At 39.7% G+C, this 22210-nt stretch overlaps 1 protein-coding gene across 3 annotated transcripts in view; it reads right to left on the bottom strand.

Moving 5' to 3' along the window:
• Positions 1–22210, bottom strand: part of gosr1 (golgi SNAP receptor complex member 1) — a 98221-nt gene that overhangs the window by 44315 nt on the left and 31696 nt on the right. The gene's annotated exons all lie outside the window — the stretch shown is intronic.

Raw genomic sequence — 22210 nt, 5'->3', positions numbered from 1 at the left:
TCCGTTTTGGCTCAGATAAAGCTGATGTCTTCTGAAAAGCTTTCTCCTTTCCCAAAAGTGGTTCTATTGTCCCCCCAAAAAATCTAAGCCCCTCGTTTCTACAACATCCTCAAACAATGCATTTACCTCCCCGATCTGCCTTTGCCTAAATGGTGAAACTGGTGGGCCCAGGTAGTATTTGAGAGTACATAGGAAGTCACAAAGGTGAGAAAAATTAAGATTTAGGAAGCAAGATTTATTTTGGAGTAATGATACAAGCTCCAGGCATCTAAATGTTAAGTACAGATGCAAAAATTAATAGGTAAGTTACTAATAATATATAAAGGTGATGTCTGAAAGTACACATTATATTTCTCAGCTTCATGCTAATACAATAGAGGCAAACTATCTGAATTCCAACAGAAACTTTTCTATGCTTTAAGTCCCAGGGAGATTTATTATAAGCTAATGGAGTTGAAGTTGAATAGGATAGGAATTCAAAGAATAACATCTAACATAGCACTATAAAAGCAAAAGATCCTGAATGAGATAAAAATAGATCAATTTCTATATGCATTTACAATTTTACACATCTTTGTTAACCCCATGCAAACTATTAATGAACACTCCTCACAAGGTTTGGCACGGTAGCAGTGAGAGACCTGGCATTTCCACATTTATGAATTTAAAACATACCTGGTAATGACCAGTCTACTTGCATTAAAATATACACAGAAATACAGGCAGCTGGAATTTGCTGCCAGAACAGATATAATAGTCTTTGACTACTTGAATCCCAAAATGTAGGAATATACTTTATTCGAAGAACAAAGAGGTTTTGCTAACAGATCCCATTTGATAAGCAGACTATCCCAATCAAACAAGTTTTAGCTATATTTTATGAATTACATTTAGCAATGCGTACATTTCCTAAAGATGATTTTCTCGTGGCAATCCTGAATTGCAGTTAAGAAAATTGTTAGTTTATGGGCTGTTATAGTCAGATAGTAAATCAACATATTTCTGGTATTCCCTCACCCAAATCATTCATTGTGGGAATATGCTAACTTGAGCAAATTCAACTAAGCGTTGCCAATGAGAAAAATTAGAATTGTGTCAGCAGTTAGTAGAACGGATATATTCAATTGTGCCAAGGCTTTCAGGGGTAACATGGTATCTACATAATGTATCTCTTAAATAAATCATATGCCGTTCAACTGCTTGATGCCCTTCCAGGTATGTAATGCCAACTGGTTAATTAAAATTTCAATTCTCAAATCCAAAATGAAAAGTCAACAAACAGAAACTTCTCCTTTTAATGATCTTACTAATGCTTCCCAATATATTGATCACAAATTAAAAAGGCAACATAAATTTTCATTATTTTGAAAAGTTAGAACAGTCTACAAATCATAATATTTTAAATTTTACTCATAGTAAGGTGCGAAGTCCCTTCCAAACAAATGGAACATTCTGACACTAAACTGCATTGCCTGCGGGTTTTCAGATTGTGCAGATGTAAGCAAATCTCTGCTGTTAATTTAAAATCCATCATAGCACAACCAAACTTGTGTACACAAATTATGCATCAGAATATTATATTTCTGGGTCCGTTTTTGGAAAATGAATGCCACCAGCTATCAATTACAGTGGATAATGCTGGGAACTGCCTGGTCAAAATAAACAGTAATTTCATCATTTAGCACTTAAAAAGGAAGTCATGGTATCAGCAACTATGAAGTCCCATATTTGTTAAAGCTCAGGATAAGAAATAAAAATTCTGTCAATCGGAACACATCCTTCTTGTAACTTCATACTTCCTTGATTAATTTTTTTATTGACTGAAAAATACGCTCAGCCCTTTAACTATCCGGCACAATCTCAGGATGTGTATAAACCCACACAGTGAATGACAGACAAGGTCCCAACCGATAATTCACATCCTCCTGATAAAACAAGTTGCCTCAATTGGATTCTCTTACATCAGTTGGAAAGGCACAAGACAGTGTACATCACTGCGTCACAAGAAGGCTCATGTAAAGAGGACATCTTCTCATGTGGGGAAATCTATATTGAAAGGTCATAATTTTAAATTAAAGGATGGTTGATTCAATACAGAAATGAGGAGAAACTACTCATCTTAAAGGGTGGTGAATCTGTGGAAATCATTACCCCAGAGTGAGATGGACGTTTGGACATTAAGTAAATTTTATGAAGGAATAGACAGTATTTTATTTAGTTATGATTTTTAAGGGTCATGGAGAGTGGGCAGGAAAGTGGAATTCAGGCAGAGAGGAGATCAGCCATTGAATGGCAAGGTTGGCTCGAGGAACTGAATTGCTTTGTCTTGCTCAAAATTCTTAATGTTAGTACGTAAATTCAATTCTACCACAATTCACTCTAATTGTGGAGATAAACGCCCATATCAGAGATAAATATATTTTAACTGAAAATCAGATTTTTAGGAAATATAGGTGCATGCTACTTTGTAAAGTTGAGAAGAATTCCTAATGCGCCGTTCAGCAAAGATGGAAAACACTTCAGCGCTGCAGCAGTAGTGACTTCGGTAAGTAATCACATTGCAGTATGTTGAGCAACTATGCTCTAATTCAATCATTTATATTCTTTAGATGGGACAAAGAAAAGGAGTATTTAATGCACAGCACCAATTATCACTTGTTTTTGCTCCATAATGATGTTCACACCCAATCTAAAGTGAACCACCGGGAAATTTCCATAGGTTAGAAAATCCTCAGGACTTTTTTTTCCCCCACCTCTCAAACTTGTTTATTTTGGAAGGCGATGTGGGAAGTGAAAATGCAAGAGCTCCAATTACTTCATGGGTTAAATATTTGGTAAAAAAAAAATTATGAGGAACGAATAGCTGTATTTAAAGGTTTATAAGTGCATACAGGTATGAACTTATTTGGACAAGCTTGTATCAAATGGGACAAGCCATATGAGGATTCAGTGTTAAATCGCAATTGTTTATAATGCTGCACCATTATTGTCATTGTTAGAATATCTACACATAAATTAACTTGACAATGTTAGTATTAGGAAGAAAAACACTCAAAGATATAAACCATGATTCAACAGTAAATCAAGGACAAAGTGAATTTATACCGGGTCAAGAGCTCAACGAAATTAGTTTAATCTCATTAGCTCAACTGTTCAGGCTTTACAATGCCGTCAGCAAAATCATTCTGAAGAATTTGTAGAATTTCAATGAAAGCAAATTAGAACTGAAGAAACATAATAGAATCCTTGTACATAAATTTGAATTGATTTAATCCTGTTGTACAAGTCTTGAAACATAGGTCACCTATTAAAGTTGTAATCTCCTTTATTCCATTAAAGCAACTCAACTTTATACACACAATTGGATTCACCCTAAGCTGCTTAAACACTTGGAGAGGTAATGAACTTCCACAATTTTGGTTGGCTGGCCATATTGCCAAACATTTTAGAAGCTATTATCCTGTAACACAATCGCCCCCATCATGCACACAAAGGCTGCAAGTTATTCAAAGAGTTGCCAATTTTTCCAAGTCAATCCCAGACTGGATGCCAACTTACACTCTAGGCTTCAATAATTTAGGTGAAGGCGGCACGGTGGCTAAGTGTCTTGCGCAGCTGCCTCACTGCGCCAGGGGTCCGGGTTCAATTCCAGTCTTAGCTAATGATGTGTGTGGAGTTTGCACATTCTCCCCATGTCTGTACGGGTTTCTGCTGGGCCCTCTGGTTTCTCCCACAGACCAAAGATGTGTAGGCTAAGTGGATTGACCATGCTAAATTGCCTTTGAAACAACAAATGCTGGAGATCATAGCATCCGTAGATGATCGCCAGCATTGGTTGCTTTCAGTACAAATTCCAGTATCTGCAGTAATTTGTTCCTACATACTAAATTGTCCATAATGTCCAAAGATGTGTAGGCTAGGTGGAATGGCCATGGTAGCTGCATGGTTACAGGAATAGGATAGGTGTGTGGGTTGGGTGCGATGCTCTTAGGAGAGTTGGTGCAGAATTGTTGGGCTGGATGATCTCTTTTCGCACTGTAGGGATTCTGTGATTGTGCATGTCAATATAAAATGATTATGATCCACATATCAAATGGCAATGTTTAAAAACTGCCAGTAGGGCCTTCATGGATTCTCATACCGGGAATCCTTGTTAAATGTTGCCCTACAGTTTAGTAGGGTTTGAGTTTAACATTGCAAGTTATTAGGATTTGTAACCTGTTGAGCATATAGAGGTTTGCGTACCTGACCTGCATGGCACCATTTTGGCATGGCTTTGAAGGCACTCCCATGCTGCAATGCTCCCAAATGTCCACACCAGGAAGCACACTGTCTCACTCACAGTGGTGGAAGCCAGAACATCTGAACTGTTGTGACAGATTATGCCCACAGCTATGGGAACAATGCAGTGGAGCTGCTGAAATTGATATGAGGGGTGATGACCACTCAGCCTTAGGAGACTGCAGTGGGGAACATCATTCTACAAGTGAAGATGGTCATTCAAAAGGAATACAGCCAGTTTCAAAGCTAAAGTGAGACGACAGAAATGATTCAAACGACAAGCTGCTGACTTTCAGTAGAGTCAAGATTGCAGTGAATTGTCGCCACCCCAGGCTCCAGACACGGTGGCTTTAAGACCAAGGCATCTGCTGGCTCTGACAAGGAAGGAGTTTCACACAAAGGGCACAAACACAAGACAGAAATTTCTGCAACTGCTTAGCAGGTCTGGCAGCAGTTGTGGAGAGAAATCAGAGTTAACATTTCGGGTCCACTGACCCTTCCTCAGAACTGTTCCAGCAATGTGTGTTTTTCTTCCTGATTACCAACATTCACAATTCTTTCAGTTTTTATTTGGTTATTTTTGTGTGTTCGGGTCTGACACCGAGTGACTCTTTATGAGCACTCTACAGCAGATCTTATCACATTTCTTACAAACATTCCATACTTTTAAACCTAAATTCTTTTGTGCATCTCCTGTGCAGTTGTAACCTCGCATGCCTCGCTGTAAGCGCCCTACGAAACATACGTTCTTGTTTGCTTTAATCTGCCTGAAAACTAAAACTTTTCACTGTACTTAGGTACATGTGACTACCATAAATCAAGTCAAATAATAGGATACCATGTTGCACTACTCTTGCTTTGCACATGTAATTACATTTGTGAGAATTCTAAATGAACTGATCAAATCTGGATTACCCTGTTGTTATACAAAAATAGCTTAAATTGGTTCCTTACTTCTCCATCCAGCAGTGTGCAACTTTCCTCACCTGGTTCAACTCGAGTTATCACTAGAGAATCTAATAATTTCACTTATACCCAAAGAGTTACCTCAAGTGTCCACGTGGCCAAAGGATTAAAACACCAATTCCACTGCATGCTGTATAGAGAGTTTCGTTTTTTAAAAACCCCACCAGTTTCATACCATTTTTAAAAAAGAAAAAGCAAAAAAAAAGTACCCATGCAGTGCTAATTTGGAACGGGGCAGAAATATTGCTCATCCTCCTGAGTTAATGCTTGTCTGGAATCAGGCGACAGCTCCTTCCCACGGGTTCTAGAAATATATTTGAGCACTGGAGCAGTAGCAGTTTCTATCGTCAAATGAAGAGGTTTGGCTCATCATCTGGGCACCAAAACAGATTGGAAACTCCCACTAGAAACCTTAAGCCTTCTCAGAACAGATGGCAGAAACCACACACTTGCCAGTAAAATAATCAGTTATCCCTATAAGACCATGAATACCAGCATTTATGCCACCTAAGGGCTCAATTAACAGCTGTACAAAATGTGTGAACAGGTTGGGAAAATTACTGCAAACTAAGACAGGTATACAATTTGAAAATTAAAATGTAATCCTGCTGTTAACCCTATCATTGTTACACTATAAATAATACCTTCGTAATTGAAAGCAGTACCCTGATTAATTGAAGATGTTGGTTCAATAAAAGGGTTGATATTTTCTTTGAGAGATGTGGGTGCGTGTTAAACAGGGCAAAGTGTTTTAAATATAAAATGGACATTTTTCATACAGCAACCTTGCAATTTCCTGATAATGTCCACTCCTCCCATGAAGGCACTGCCTCCTTTCTTGAGAAATAATGATTCCATGGAAAGCCCTCCAAAGCCTCACACAAGCAAGCTGAAAGACTATAGTAGGATACTTCACCAGGTTCATTGCTCCTTTGGTTGGCAGTGCAATAAATTAAATAAACCTGATGTTCAAAGACATGCTCCCCCAGAATGAGCCAACAGTTAGCAAGTAAAACAGCACCACCAGACAACTGCAGTGTTCCTAACCTCAGGCCCTGAAATCAAGGCCAACACCTCTACTGATTCTTAGTATTGATATGAACTAACGTAACAGAATGGAGATAACTTTGGACTTTGCTGCTTACCAAGATTTAGTGTTTCACTAGTCAAATACACCAGGGGGAGCTAATAACTAGTATTGTGCAAACTATAAAAACTGCCAGCTGTTTTTTTCCACAAAATAATTCAGGACGAGTTATAACACAAGGGATTAAATCAATGACAAACAATACTTGTACTTATTCCCATAGGCCTGTTTTCCAGTCACTGACCTTTTAGAAACTATCAACCAAACGCAGCTCTTTATGGAAGAGACAGTGGCACTATTTCATAAGACGTTCACTCAAAAACAAATCCAGTTATATTTCTACATGACCAAATTTGTTTTTAATTATCCTCGACCCACACCTTCAGTTTACTTTGTGTTATATCACTTTCTTTATCAGAGCATAAAGGGAATATCATCAAAGGTTTTTCAGGACATAACATGAAGTTGGCCAAAATATGATAACCACCCAAACTTCTATTTAGAACACTTTTCAGCAACTTATAAAAAAAGTATTGAATCACACAACTGTCAATAATCTCATTGGAAATTAGAACTGTAAAACTTCCTTTTACCACTCCACATTCCACTATCAGGACAGTGACACACAAAAAAAAAGCAAAATTAGGCAAGAAATTTGAAGAAAGAAAGAGTTGTGCGAATGAATAACAAGAAAACTACACTCACGTCAATGATCAGCCAATGATCAAGGTCTCATGAAAAGTAATTGAAATATGAAACACTCTGGGCGATTAAATGAAAAGGAGGAGGAAAACAGCACAGCTTGGTGAAATTATCATTAGTTTTCCAGCCATATAGACTTGTCTTCAGCATTAAGTAACTTCAAGTCACACTTTCTATTCATCAAAATTAACTTTGTTTTATATTTAGCTGAGATTTATGAGTATCCCACCATAACAAGGGAAGATGGGAAAGTAAAATGTTGAACAGAATTCCTACATGATCTCAGAACAAAACAAGTTGGAAAAAAATCAGCAGGTCAGGCAGCATGTGCAGAGAGAAACAAGATCTGTAATTATCTGGAACCCAGGTGAAACCAAAAAATAAATTCATGGTGCAAGAGCCAAAGACTAGATATGGTGAAGAAACAAAGGTTGTGTTTAGATGAGGTGTGTATTAAGACAAATATCATCTAAATGCAATACAGAATGATAAGGAATAAACAAGACAAAGACCTTCTCAGCAAAAAAAAATAAAAAAGGTTACTTGGAAGAATACATAGAGATCATGATTTAAAATTGGTGGACTCAATATTGTGTTTAAAAGTTTGAGTGTTGTTTCAAAAAATAAGTTGCTGTTCCTTGAGCTTTAGTGGAATGGTGTAGCAGGCTATGGACGGAAAGGTCAATGAGCAAGATGAAGACCTTGCAAGGAACCGAAAGCTACAAGCCATGCTAGCAGGCGTTCAGCAAAGCAATCATCCAGTCTGTGTTTGGTCTTCTCAAACTAGAGACGACCAGATCATAAGCAACATATACAGCGTACCAAACTGAAAGAAGTACAAATAAATCACTGTTCAAGTTTGAAAGTATATTTGGGTCCTTGAACAATGAGGAAGGAGGACATAAAAAGGACAATTGTTAAATCACCTGCTTTTGCACTGAAAGGTGCCACAGGGCAGGAAGGAATTGGTAAGAATGACTGAGGAGCGGATTGGCATATCCTGTAGACAACAGTTCCGATGCAATGTTGAAAGGGGACAACTTGTGGTTGCATCACACTGGAGGTGGTAGAAATATCAGAAGGTGATCTGTTGAATGTGGTGGTTGATGGAGTGAAGGTGGAGGACAAGGTTTCCCTTTCATAGTTTAGGGTAGAAGAGTTTTGAATTGGATGAAGAGGTTTGTGAAAACAGGATCTAGGTTGTCATTAATTTACATTTTTATTATTTCATAGTTTTTTAAAAGTTTTTTGGGGCATTTCAATCTCAGTCACAAGTTTACAAAAGGGTTAAAAACACCTGTTAAATTGGAATTTTTTTTATGCATTGGTGACTACACACCAAGAAATATATCCACATATTATGTTCAATTTTGAGAAGATATCAAGAAAACCAATACTTTCAAACAACGCAAAATTTTTATTCTCCTCCATATTCCAAATCTCCACCTAATTATTCAACAAGTGTTCAAGATTAATATTAAATAAATTTTATATTAAATGCCTACAAGTAAACAGTTAACTTTTTAACTTATAAAATTCTGAGTAACACATTAAAACTGAAGTACAATCTGAATAATCTAAAACATAAATAAAGAAACTGCAAAAAGTCAGGATTTGTAAATTAAAACCAATAAAGTCAGCCAAATAAAGGTCGGCACTTCAGTGCAGTCGTAAGGGAGCACTATTTCACAGGGTAGAGTGAGCCTTGGTGTTCTGGTCAATGTTTCTCGTGAACCAACGTGACAATAAAAAAAGACAATAACTGGGGCATTATCAGTCTGCTGTTTGTGGTAACTTTGAGGACAAATTGGTTGGCCCACTTCCTAATTGTGACTAGGAACCCACTTATCACTTCAGAAGTATTTCATTCGACATAAAAGGTTTGAGAAATCTGAAGGTAATCAGAAAATGCTACATTAATGCAAGTCTTTGTTTTGTTGGAAATGTGACTTTTGGATGAGTCATAAAACTGAGGTTCTGTTAGCCCTCTTTACAAAAGATCCTACTGCACAAGTCAAAGATATCCCAGTATCTTGGTCAGTGGGACAAAAAAAATTCCCAAAAAGGTATAAACGGCTGCTATTTATTGGACCATACAGAAAACATGCTGATTGCTGTCTTTGGCTGCATTGTAACTACTGTACTTCAAAAACATTTTGGTTGCAAAGTGCTTAGGGAATCCCATGGACAGAATTAGACAATCATTAATGCAGTTTTTTAAATTGCCTTTGTTCAGTGAGCTCAGCATAAAATTCTTTAAAGTATATTCAGTTACATTCCTGCTGACACTGCAGAGGTATAGTAAATCAAAGTGTCACTGTAATTAGATTTAGATGTGGGGGTTTTAAACTGGAAGCTTTTGGCAGTTCTGTTTAATACACAAGAATTAAATAAATTTAGATAGTGTTTTGTCTGGTATGCATTAAACTAGCACTAAAACACTCAGTTGAGAGTGTGGTGTTGGAAAAGCACAGCAGGTCAGGTAGCATCCGAGGAACAGCAGAATCGACATTTCAGCCAAAAGCTGGTTCCTGAAGAAGGGCTTTTGCTTGAAACGTCGATTCTCCTGCTTTACCAGCACCACACTCTCGACTCTAATTTCCAGCATCTGCAGTCCTCACTTTCACCTAGTTGACTAAAACACCTGCTGTTTTAACAAATCACATAGTACATTGCAGTCAGAGATTTACAAAACATATTCCTAAACAGGCTCGAGTGATTGGAAACTAAGATAAAAATGGAACACCAGAAAAGTATTCAAAAGTTGAACGAGATCTGATACGTGTCTACCCAAAACATTAAGCCATCTTTTCAGATATTAATTAACAGTATTCAATCTAATATTTCAGCTTTTAATTTTAAAATAAACCACATCATTTTGAGAAAATAAATTGCTGGAAAAAGTCAGCAGGTCTAACAGCAACTGTGGAGAAAAATCAGAGTTAACAGTTTGGCTCCAGTGACCCTTGAGCTTGTAACCATCAGTTTCACCATCTATTCTATCCCATTCCTATAATATGAGCTAACATGATAAAGGACCTACACCTGCCAGAAATAAAAACAAAATCTGATAGAAATTGCAGCTACCAAGGCGATGGAGGAGTCCAAGGACCTGCATGTCCTTGGTGGAGTGGGAGGGGGAGTTGAAGTGTTGAGCCACGGGGTGGTTGGGTTGATTGGTCTTGATGTCCCAGAGGTGTTCTCTGAAACGTTCCGCAAGCAGGCAACCTGTCTCCCCAATATAGAGGAGGCCACATCGAGTGCAGCGGATGCGGTAAATGATGTGTGTGGAGGTGCAAGTGAATTTGTGGCGGATATGGAAGGATCCCTTGGGGCCTTGGAGGGAAGTAAGGGGGGGGGGGGGGGAAAAATGTGTGGGCGCACGTTTTGCATTTCTTGCGGTTGCAGGGAAGGTGCTGGGAGTGGAGGTTGGGTTGGTGGGAGGTGTGGACCTGACGAGGGAGTTAAGGAGGGAGTGGTCTTACCAGAACGCTGATAGGGGAGGGGAGGGAAATATATCCCTGGTGGTGGGGTCTGTTTGGAGGTGGCGGAAATGACGGCGGATGATCCGCTGTACATGGAGGTTGGTGGGGTGGTAGGTGAGGACCAGTGGGATTCTGTCCTGGTGGCGGTTGGAGGGGCGGGGCTCAAAGGCAGAGGAGCGGGAAGTGGAGGAGATGCGATGGATAGAATCATCGATCACGTCTGGGGGGAAATTACGGTCTTTGAAGAAGGAGGCCATCTGGGTTGTTCGGTATTGGAACTGGTCCTCCTGGGAGCAGATGCGGCGGAGACGAAGGAATTGGGAATATGGGATGGCGTTTTTACAGGAGGCAGAGTGGGAGGAGGTGTAGTCGAGGTAGCTGAGGGAGTCGGTCGGTTTATAGTAAATGTCCGTGTTGATTTGGTCGCCCGAGATAGAAATGGAGAGGTCTAGGAAGGGGAGGGAGGAATCTGAGACGGTCCAGGTAAATCTGAGGTCGGGGTGGAAGATGTTGGTAAAGTGGATGAACTGTTCAACCTCCTCGTGGGAGCATGAGGCAGCGCCGATACAGTCATCGATGTAGCGGAGGAAAAGATGGGGGGTGGTGCCAGTATAGCTGCGGAAAATGGACTGTTCCACATATCCTACTACGAAGAGGCAGGCATAGCTGGGGCCCATGCGGATGCCCATGGCTACTCCTTTGGTTTGGAGGAAGTGGGAGGATTGGAAAGAGAAGTTGTTCAGAGTGAGGACCAGTTCAGTCAGTCGAAGGAGGGTGCCAGTGGAAGGGTACTGGTTGGTACGGTGGGAAAGGAAGAAGCGGAGGGCTTGGAGTCCTTCGTGATGGGGGATGGAGGTGTACAGGGACTGGATGTCCATGGTGAAGATAAGGCGTTGGGGACCGGGGAAGCGAAAATCATGAAGGAAGTGGAGGGCATGGGTGGGGAGTTATCCCTCTAAACCCTTCCAATTCATATACCCATCCAGATGCCTTTTAAATGTTGTAGCTGTACCTGCCTCCACCACCACCTCTGGCAGCTCATCCCATATACGCACCACCCTCAGCTTGAAAAAGCTGCCCCTTAGGTCCCTTTTAAATATTTCTGCTCTCACCTTAAACCTGTGACCTCTAGGAAAAAGATCTTGGCTATTCATCCTATCAATGTCCCTCATGATTTCATAGAATCATTGCTCAGCCACTGATGCTGCGGGAAAAAACCAGCTAATCAGCCTCTACCTATAACTCAAACTCTCCAATTCCTTGTAAATCTTTTCTGAACTATTTCAAGTTTAACAACATCTTCCCTGCAACAGGGAGACCAGGATTGAACACAGTATTTCAAAAGTGGTCTCACCAATACAGCTGCAACATAACATCCCAACTCCTAAACCCGATGCATTGAACAATAAAAGTGTGCCAAACGCCTTCTTTACTCCCTGTCTACATGCAACTTCCCTTTGAAGGAATGATGCACCTGCACCCTTTGCTCTCTTTGTTCAGCAACACTGCCCAGAGCCTTAGCATTAATGTAGAAGTCCTGCCCTGGTTTGCCGTACCAAAATACAACACCGCACATCTATCTAAATTAAACTCCATTGGCACTCCTCTGCCCACTGGCCTATCTGATCAAGGTTCATGTAGTCGAACTTTTCAGTAAAACTTCATTTGTCAACATCAATGGATCTCTAGAAACACTTTCAGATTATTGAAACTGATCGGTTAGAACTTTAAAGATTTCATGAGATCACTGATGGACCGATAACCTTTAGTGGTCAAACCATTTTTCTTCAAAAGAACAGCTTAAAAATGAAAGCCAATGATGAGAACATGCCAGACAGCTCGGGGAAGCTAATCACGCTGATGCAATTGCTTCCACGTTACACATACTGCATCTTGAAAAAAATTACTTTTTTTGGGCTGGTTAACTCTGCTCATTAGAAAGCAGTGTGCCCAGAGCTTAATGAGAGACTTTAATATATTGGTTATTCTGCCTTATTTTAGACTGGTAAAATTAAACATCATCTTGCCTCATACTTGTATTAATCTTGTTGTTTTCTCTGAACCTTGCAACTGAGAGTAAATTGCTGTTGTGGTGTAGTGATAAAACTGAGCATTGTATTTTTAATGCTGCTTCTCTGTACTTATGGTCTACAGCTTGGTTGTTCAACCAGGCATTCAATTAGCTAGTTTAAATTACTTTGTCATATTGCCTGGCCATTAGCATGATGTACTTCCTAATATTCCTGATTCTTATTTTCAACCAAAACACACAAAAACTGGGTTGGGGCTCAGCTTCATGTGTCAATATTCTGCCAAATTATGAAACCACATGTTCTTTTGCAAGTCTTGCACTGAATTATTTATTGGTATGGTAAAATCAGTGAATCTGATCAGTTGTTTTATTTACAATTTGACTCATTCAGATTAAAGTGTTTTCAGTTCAATCTAACTTCAAATATTTCAGTGAATTTTAGTACAGTTAGAAGTATTGCATGTGGAACATTACTGAAAGTATTGTAAAATTCTAAATAAACTATCATAGGGAGATCAATAACCTTAACATTATATTGTAGAAAATACAGTAATGAAGTTGAAAGTATGTACTGTATCTTTGAGTAAAAGCTGAAAGGTGCCAAGCACCTGTCATGTGACTGACTGACAGTCACACAGTGAGCTGGAAAATGGAAAGATGTAACATTTGGCTGTAACCTGGATACCTCAGTTATTTTCACAACAGTTTGAATTTAACTAGTTTAAATTATGCCCCACGATACTAAAATCCAATTGAATTTGAATTTTAATGTTTTGACAACATTGTCAGAAAAAAAAAAACGATCTGGTTCACTAATGTCCTTTAGAGAGAGAAACTACAATCCTTACCTGGTCTGGCCTACATGTGACTCCAGACTCATGGCAATGTATTTGACTCTTAACTGCCCTCTAGGCAATTAGGGAATGGGTAATAAATGCTGGCCTAACCAGCGATGCCTCACCCAGTGAACAACTTTTAAGAAGTGGGCAGTGTCTTCACTTGCGTATTTTTGCAGGCTTAAAAAGGGAAAATGTTCCTTGCTTAAAGTAGTGGGCAAGCTTGCAATAAACTCAGTGACTAAGGAAGAGTCTCTACGTTGTTATGGACCAGGTCAGACCCCTCAAAACATTAAGAAGGTAGACCAGACCCTAACTTTGCTAGTCGTTTTAAGCAGGTGTAAGGTGGATATTCTAGAAGAGAATCAGCTGGTCAAACCAATTAATTTAAAACAAAACAGAATTTATTTACATGATTACTGAATGAAAAACAACACAAAACAGAATACCAAATAACTTAACCTTTCTGAAAGCCCAACAGATCATCCCAACTTAATGATGCCTTTCAAATTCTTGCATTAATCTCCATAAACACCCCTGGGCACAAAAGTTAAAATTAAACACAAGTTCTTACAGGATAGAAGTCAGAGAGAGAGTACCAGCCTGGACCTTCTTCTGTGGGTCCAGCAGCTTTTTTTTTTCCACACTCCCGCTATACAATAAAAACCAAACCAGAGAAACGCTGAGCTGGGAGAACTGGCCACACCCTTTCTTTGCATGTGTTTTTTTCCTAAAACTTGAAAGCGTCTGCCTGAGGCAGTATCTGTTGGCTATTATCAATTTGGCCCCAAGACCCTTCACCTATAGATTTTTCAGAGTGTGTTATTTACGACCTCTCTAAATAAAAAGCCAAGGACTGCATAACCTTGTTAAAGGAGCAGCTTCGTGACAACATACTTATGCTTGCAAAGTTGCAATAAAAAAAACATTATTGCACAAAGAATCATCATATTTTAAATAAAAAGACATTTCTTACTAAAAGCCTTGAGAATTGTTTTTTTCAATACTAGCCAACTATACTATGAAGAGCAATTTATTTAAATATCTGCAATGACGAAAAAAAAGGACTATTCATGAAAAAATAACAAGCACCACAAATTTCATGCCAGCTGTCCATAAATTGCTCTTCCTAGGGATTTAAAGAAAAAGGGGACAGCTGAGTGAGTGAGTGTGTGTGTGCGCGTGTGACAGAGAGAGCGATGTATGCATTGGCTAGAAACAAAGATAAGAGAGGTAGTTTAGGAAGTAAACCAGATGAAAACAAAAGAAAGTATGTTGTTCGGTACTGGCCAAAACCAGTACTAGAAGAAGTTTTAGCAAAATTTGTTTATGAATAAATTTTTTAAAATTGCTGAACCTATCTTAAGATGTGTTCAAATGAATTCCATGCCCGTAGCAAACGGGGGCTTAACAATTAACTCAACTTCCTCCAGGTAGCTAGCTGTTCCCTCTGAAGGTGGTCATCTCGTTTAGTGAAATTCAAAAGCCTGAAGGTCTGTAAAAAGCTTCAGTTTCTCTTTGACATGCACACGTAGGCTGCAGTGTTAAATTACTACAGTTCTCTTCTGCCACCTTGAGAAAATATCCCATCATTGCACACAGGTCAGGTTAACTTGTCTTTACACAGAAACCGTTCATAAAACTGTCTCTGTTGTTACACTGCAGCAACAGACAACCAATTAAATAGAAAGAAATAAACACACCCAGTTAAAATTGAATATGAAAAGATGAAAAAAGCACACCTGTCTAAATTTGCATGTAGAAAGAAAATAAAATATAAAAATCTGGTTATGCAATATTGGAAAATATCCAACTATCAACTGCCAAAATTTATAAACCATATGATTACATTTTTGGGTATAAAGGTTGCATGCCCTCTTGGCAATCAGGAAATGCCAACTTAAAATTAGCTATATTACAATTATTTGGTTACAATGGATGGCATTTTGCAGGCAGAGGTAAAACGACAGCATTTGCCACCAACCTCAAAGATACATTGTTGGAAGCATCTAAGGGTTTTCATGGTGTGGATTCCCCTTTTCCCAAGCTAGCTTAAACCTGGTAAGGTGCTGTCTTGGCAAAGGCAGCAATGACAGCAAGTGCGCAAGCAGCCAATCAGAATGGAGTATTTGCATAGAGCAAACCAGAAAATTAAAAGTTCCTCATATCCTTAATTTCTATTTTAAAATTGCAAATAGCAAAGAAAGAGATGCTTCAATTTGGCTACAAGCTAAAACATCAACATGAACAAGCTGCAAAAGTGGATTTTTAAAAAACAAATCGCAAAGAAGAAATCTGACATTCTACAAATATTAAATGAACACTGATAGATCTTATGTCATTATCACCGGATTAGTGCCAGTTTTATCTTCCAAAACCTGGTCATAAATCATTATTAGTTGCTGAAACTTGTTTGTAGGACAAGGGTATTTGACTGACTCATTCCTAATTGACGTGAGACGGTGGTGTTGAGCTGCCCATTTGAACTGCTGCATTCCATCGGGTACGTGGACACTCACAGTTCATTAGAACCAAGTCCCAGGGTTTTGACCCAACAACACTGAAGGAACAGCAACAGAGCTCCCAGTCAGGATGGTGTGTTGCTTGGCTTATAACCACAGGTGAATGAAGTTTCTTTTTAAAACATGTGCACAGAAAAAAATTAATTCCTGACGGTTGCTATGGATATTATGCTGCTCATATTTTTGCTCTGAGGAACTTAAGTGCATTTCAATTTTACATGATAGCAATTAATAGCTGGAGAGAGAAAAAGCCATACCAAATATTCAAAAGCCAGAACTAATGAGGTCTCAGGCAGTACAATTAACTGTACAGACCATTAATTATTGTGTTACAACATCTGTAGCTTATAAAACTTTAAACTGGAGGTAAAATGGCATAATGAAGAAGGGCAAGATAATCTGTTACTATTTTTGCCTGAGGGGGGTGGGAGCATAGGTCAAGCGTTATTGAAATGCATGCTCCTGGTTCAAGACCTGGAAATAAAGAAAGGCGAGAGTAGTTGGCTTTGCCATGGGTAGAACTGACAACAAAGGACCAAGCAAATGCCTTGGCCAAAAACCCAACCGAGACAGAAAGAGAATTAGAGTGTTCCAAAGTCTTAAAACTTGCAATCTTGTTGTGTGATTCCTTTAAGTCAGTCAGTGGAAAGTCACAACTTAAAAATCAGAACACCAGATTTTAGTTCAACTAGTTTATTTGGAAGAACGAGCTTTTGAAGCACTGCTCCTTCATTGGGTGGTTATGGAGGTTAAGATCATGCTCACAGAATCTATAGCCAAAGGAGTACAGTGTAATGGAGATGTGATACAGTAAACTATCTTAGATTAAAATTTTTATCTTTTATAATGGGATATGCTGGTTTCTGTTCTTTGCGATATGCAAAGTCCAGAACTACTTTTAAATTACATTCTCAAGATAGCTCAATGATTGGTGTGAAGTCTGTGTCCTAATGCTATGTCAGACTGACAAACCCTCTGTATAGTTTTACAGAGTTTTAGATGGATTCATGCAGCTTTTGAGCAAAATAAAATGTAATTCTGCAAAAACAAATTCACCCCATAAGTTTATATGTGTTCACATGTAGGAGTGACAGATTGAGTGTGCATGAGTGAGTGTAAGGCCACGTGATCGAGTGTATGTATATATATGTGTGCATGTAAGCTTGGTTAATTGAGTGTGTGATGGGGTATTTCTGAAAGGGTGCATGTGTTGGTTTGAGTGTGGGGAGTGTGTATGCATGCATATGAGAGCTTGTGTGACAGGGGTAGTCTGCGTGGATGCGTTTAAGGTTTGCTGGTTGTTTAATGACAAGTAGTGGAGGCACGGAGCAGGTTTTAGCGAGGTGCTTATCCTCATTGCTAATGTGTTGCAGGCTGCGAAGAACATAGCATAGTCATTCAGCTCCCAGGAAGTATTGGGCAACGAAGGATACCCTATCTGTTGCAGCCTGTCTCTGAGGAGGTCATTATGCTTTCTCACTGTGGCACATTGGAACTGGCGGTCAATGAGTTAAGCATTGAACCCTGTTCTTTTGAGGGCATCCTTGAGCACTTTCAAGTGTCCGTCACGTTCCTCCTCATCTGAACAGATCTGGTATATACGGAGGGCTTGTCCACAGGGAATCTGTTTTAATAGGTTTCAGGTGGAAGGTAGAGAAGTGTAGTCTCATGAGGTTATCCATGGGTTTGCAGTTGAGAGGGGTCCTGAGGTGCCCATCCTTGACGGAGATGCACGTGTCCAAGAACGAGGTAGAGAGTAGTCCATGCTAAGTCTGATGGTGGGACGAAACTCATAGATATCACTGCGTGATATCAGGAGACTCCTCACCATGGGTCCAAAAGGAAGAAGATATTGTCAATATACCTCATGTAGAGTATTGGTTGGAGATCTTGTGCAGCTTGTTCGAACTTGTGCATAAAGACGTTGGCATATTGGAGTGCAAATTTGGTCCCCATGGCCGTTCTGTGTATGGATGGAGAACTGATTGTCAAAGGTGAAAATGTTGTAGTCGAGGATGAAGCGAATGAGTTGTCGGATGGTGCTCGGAAATTGGCAGTTGCTGGTATTGAGTAATGAGGCTGTTGCCCTGATACCGTTATCGTGGGGGATACTAGTGTGGTGTGCTGACATGTCCATTGTGATGAGGAATGTTCCCGTTTCGAGTGGTCCGTGGTGCTGAGTTTCTAGAAGAAATCCCTTGTTGCGACAGAAGCTTTGGGTCCCCCGTACAATGGGTTTAAAGATGCCTTCGACCGACATAGCCAGAGGTTCTGCCAAGCACTCTCTCACATGCACACACATACACCCAGATGGCCTCCTCCATCCACGACCAATTCCACCTCAAAGCCCCAGATGGTCGCCTTCTTCCACGATCGCAACTTCCCTTCCCATGTGGTTGGCATTGCCCTCCAGCACATCTCCTCCACTTCACACACCACTGCCCTTGAACCCCAACCTCCCAACACAAGTACAGAACACCCCTGGTCCTCACCTTCCACCCCACTAACCTCCGCAGTCATCGCAATATCCTTTACCACTTCCGCCAACTCCAAATGGACCCCACCACCACAGATATATGTTTCCCTCCCTATCCTATCAGCATTCCAAAAAGGACATTCCCTAGGCGACTCCCTCATCAGGTCCACAACCTCCACCAGCCCACACCCTACTCCCGGCACCTTTCCCTGCCAACACAGGAAGTGCAAAATCTATGCCCACACCACTCCCCTCACTTCCGTCCAAGGCCCCAAGGGATCCTTCTGCATCCAACAGAAAGTCACTTGTGCCTCTACCAATGTCATCTACTGCATCCGTTGCACCTGTCGTGATCTCCTCTACATCAGGAGACAGGACGCCTTCTTGCAGATTGTTTCAGAGAACATCTCTGGGATACCCACATCCACCAACCCCACGACCCATGGCTGAACACTTCAAATCCACCTCCCACTCCGTCAAGGACATGTGGGTCCTGGGCCTCCTCCACCGCCAAACCATTATCACCTGATGCCTGTAGGAGGAACACCTCATATTCTGCCTTGGGACCCTACAACCACATTTGAAATCCACATTTTTCCTAAGTTTCCTCATTTCCCCTCCCCCCACATTATCCCAGTCCCAAGCCTCCAACTCGGCACTCTCCTCCAGACCTTCCCATCACTGGCCCCTCTGACCTATCACCTTCTCCCTCACCTTCATCCACTTATCGCTTTCCCAGCAACCCTCCCCCAACCCCATCCCCTCCCATTTATCTCTCAGCCCCGACCCACAAGCCTCATTGCTGATGAAGGGCTTATGCTCGAAACGTCAATTCTCCTGCTCCTCGGATGCTGCCTAACCTGCTGTGCTTTTCCAGCACCACATTCTTGACACATACATCCTACACACTCACACCAACACACACATCCTCACTCAAATACCCCATCACACTCGCACTTGACCAAGCTTACACACACATATACTTTACCACGTGCACTCACACCCACACTCAATCTATCGCTCCAGCATTTGCACACATAAAAGCTTCTGGGGTGAATGTGTTTTTGCAGAATAACATTTTATTTTGCTCAAAAACTGCATAAATCCATCTAAAACTCTATAAAACTATACAGAAGGTTTGTCAGTCTGACACAGCATTGGGACAGAGACTTCACACCAATCATTTAAAAAGCTCAGCTATCTTGAAAATGTAATTTGAAAACAGCTCTGGGATTTCCATATAAAAGAACAAAAACCAGCATATTCAATTACAAAAGATGAAAGCTTTAATCATAGATGGTTTACTGTATCACATCTCTATGACACTGGACTCCTTTGGCTATAAATTCTGTGAGCATGATCTTAACCTCCACAACCACCTGATGAAGGAGCAGCTCTCTGACAGCTAGTCCTTCCAAATAAACCTGATGGACTATAACCTGGTGTTGTGTGATTTTTAACATTGTCCACCCCAGTCCAACACCAGCACCTCCAAGTCATTAGAAAGTCAAACTTCTTTCAAAGTCAGATGTTTACAATGATCATAACATGCAACCCCATTCAAATTTATTAGATTTTGATTTTTCACACAGTGCTTAATTTATTACCAGAGCTAGATGACAATTACCAAACTAAAATTGTTGAGAACCCAATGCCACTAATATTCTGTAGAACAAAATGTACAAGTGAATGACTAGAACACTAGCAAGCACATTCTTATTTGCATCTAACAAACAGGCTGTTGGAAGGGAAAGTGGTTAAATTTCATAAATTGCACTTAAGCACAACTGAAACTGCTAGTAATAGAAAGAATCAACTACAACCCAATCATCATACCTCTCAATAAAAAAAAACTAATGCAAAATAAACTTTTGCAAAATTATGAGAAAACACTGGTCATTCTATAAAGGGAGCAGGTGCAAGCACAGGCACAATGACCTAGAATACACTCCCTTTTGTGCTACAAGGTTCTAGGATTCTATACATTTCAAAAACAAATCTCTCGTTGTTGATCATCCTGATCAAGTTTCTAATTTAGAACATATTTGCTTTAGTAAAACTTAAATGATTTTATTGCCTTTCTGCTTTGACATATCTGCATGCCTATACAAGATCACATGGAATCAAGAACTCAGTAGTCTCCATCATCCACAGGACTCACTTCCTCATGTTCTAAATATCCCACTATCCTGCTCATAATCTGAAAAACTACATTGGCTCGCCTTCTATTTCTTGCCTACTATGCCTGATGACATAGACAACTCTTAGCACCTGGACAATTATCTCACCTGAATCTTCATCTACTCAGATCCTGTATCACCATGCTACAAAAATCACCCACACAGCCTTAAATCTGCAGGTTTGAAGCTTGAATCAGCTTTGCAATCAGCTAAACCACTTTTACTGGAAATATATTACACAAGATACTTTCAAACTTATATGCGGCAGCATATTTTTCCACCCTCAGAGGTATATGCAAAACTATGAAAAAGCAGTTGTACAAAGTATAATATTCCATTTCACATTCAAAGTATTAGATTTCTGCAGTGTTTCTCACAAAACAAAAATCTTAGTAGTGTTAGGCCACCAATTAATTTCAACTTGAAGAACTTTTTAAAAAGGTTTTTTCCTTTAACAGTAATTCCACAGACTAATGTACTGTAATTGTATATTTTCTTCCTCACTAATTACTCATTAATGAAGAGGTCACAGCACATTTCTATAAAATTTGTAAAAGACCATTAAAAAAATCTCCCCTTTGTGCTAGCTTTTAAACATACTCAAGTAGAAATCAAACATTTCTACTTCGAAAATAATAATACAAGTAACTGCTGAATCTCATCATGAAATACGTTAACAGTACCAAATAAAGAGACTAACAGCATTCTTTATTTAATGTAGTACTTGCAAGTAAACTCTTAAATAATATGCTTGCATTGCTGTAAGTTGGAGAGGGTGCAGATGAGATCAATCAGGATTTTGCCAGGAATGGAGGGTTTGAATTATAAGGGAGAGGTTAGATAGGCTGGGACTTCTTTCACTGGAGCATGGGAGGTTGAGGGGTGACTTTATATGACGTTTACAAGATCATAAGGGGTATAGGTCAGGTGAATGGGTGGTGTCTTTTCCCTCGAGTAGGGGATTTCAAGACTAGGAACGATATTTTAAGATGACAGGAGAACAATTCATAGAAGACATTTTTAAAAAATCTATAGAGGTTTGTGTATGGAATGAACTTCCACAGGAAGTGGTGGATTCGGGTATAGTCACAATGTTAAATGACATTTGGATAAGTACTTGAATAAGCAATGTTTGGAGGGATAGGCACACAGGCAGGTGGGACTAGTTTAGTTTGGGATTATGGTCAGCACGGCCTGGTTGGACCGAAGGGTCTGTTTCCATGCGGTATGATTCTATGACTTTAATATGACAGTGGTGTACACCCAAGTACCCCTGTAGTTATAGAATATATGAACCAGAGGATCGCCAAGGAAGTCACAAGAAAAATTGGGATAACTTATACACATGCCCTTTTTGTTTTTTTACAGAATAGTAAATAATCTTCTTGTTGCTTCCAAAGGATCTAATATATGGAATATATAATTGGTTAAGAACATATTAAAAGAACAGAATGATCATTAATCCACCCACATGCACATCAGGCTTACAAAATGACTAGAGAACCCATATGGTCACTGACAGCATCCTAATGAAAAGAAGCCCCATGTTTAAATGGTGAGTGTCATTCATAAAGGATGTCCTTCAACTTTGGGATCGTAAAGCATCTATGTATTTTGCAGTTTATATCATCCAAACCTCAATT

This window comes from Chiloscyllium plagiosum, unplaced genomic scaffold, assembly GCF_037043375.1.
Source record: "Chiloscyllium plagiosum isolate Xiang-an unplaced genomic scaffold, Cpla_swu_hap1 HiC_scaffold_31, whole genome shotgun sequence".
NCBI classification, from domain to species: Eukaryota; Metazoa; Chordata; class Chondrichthyes; order Orectolobiformes; family Hemiscylliidae; genus Chiloscyllium; species Chiloscyllium plagiosum.
Note: the sequence above shows the minus strand (reverse complement) of the source record. Positions and strands in the feature narration are given on the sequence as shown.